Source organism: Pseudophryne corroboree, chromosome 10 (assembly GCF_028390025.1).
Source record: "Pseudophryne corroboree isolate aPseCor3 chromosome 10, aPseCor3.hap2, whole genome shotgun sequence".
Lineage (NCBI taxonomy): Eukaryota > Metazoa > Chordata > Amphibia > Anura > Myobatrachidae > Pseudophryne > Pseudophryne corroboree.
The window spans coordinates 19,361,478-19,362,720 of NC_086453.1; positions in this window are offsets into that span (position 1 = coordinate 19,361,478).

Sequence of the window (1,243 nt, forward strand, 5' to 3'; positions counted from 1 at the left end):
CCAGGTCTGAATTAGGTCTCAAGGCACTAATGTTGTGTTGAGTTTGTATGTTCTCCAGATTTAACCAAAGCACTCCAGTATCCCCCCACACTCCATAAACATATTGGTAAGTTAATTGTCTTCTGACTAAAAAAGAATTGTGTATGTGTCTATGCGATAAGTAATATATAGAGTGTAAGCTCCGCAGGAGCAGAATGGCCAAAAAGTCCCCGTAAAGTGTTGCGGAATATGTGTGCGCTATATAAATAACTGATAATGAATAAATCACTGACTGTAAACTAATGACCACGGTCCCATGTCATACTGTGCTGTGGTTGTCTTGTCCCAAGAACTAACATTCTCTTTCAGTGGCGCCATTAATGAAATCCTATTTCTAACTTGGAGAATGAAAAAAACAATGCACAAATGTAATGATTTTCAGATGATTATTTTGCTTTTATATTTGGCTCTTCCATTGGACGTCCCTTACAGCCAGGTATATACTGCAGTATACACGTCAAAGTAGGGGGCAGATTCTGCGGCAGTGCAATAGGAAAAACGGCTTCTCACGCTGTATATATATTAAGTCAGATGAAGGAGACAGATTCAGCAGCATTCCAGTATTACAAAAACCACTGTGGGGCAGGGTGAACTGCAAAATGGGCGCAAGTTGCACCTCAAAGAGCTGGGCGAAGTTCTTCTAGGTGCGAAGTGGGCGCATTTCCCCACATAAGCCGAGTTTCAGCCTCTGTGCAACTGGTGCTTATGCGTCTGCTTTGCGACAGGAAGACAACACAGAGACCTAGGGTGGAATTATAGCTTATTGCAGACCACTTCTCTGAGGTGCATGGGTGCAAAGAGGTGGTGGTGGGGAGGTGGATTTCTTGGACTTGTCTGAAAGGCCACCGGGGGGCTAAGCCTACTTATGGCAGATGCTGTGTCTCTGTCTGACCGGGAAAATGTCTGCTGCGCAATTTCCTGGAGACTGGCACATGCGCAGTAGACTCTGGCACAGCGCCAGGGTCTACCAGTACTTACTAGAGCGCTGAGAGGAGGTGGGCCTGGATGGAGACCGCGCACGGGCCCTCTCCTCTCTTAATGCCTCCTACGCTTGCTCCGTACGTCTGTGTGCCCAGCGGCTTGCACTGACACGCCCTCGATATTCTCATAAGACGCCCACTGCGCGGATCATTGTTGTCTGCGCTACTATCCACCTCCCGGGCACCGTCCATGCACGCACATCACTTTTCCTCACACTTCCGAT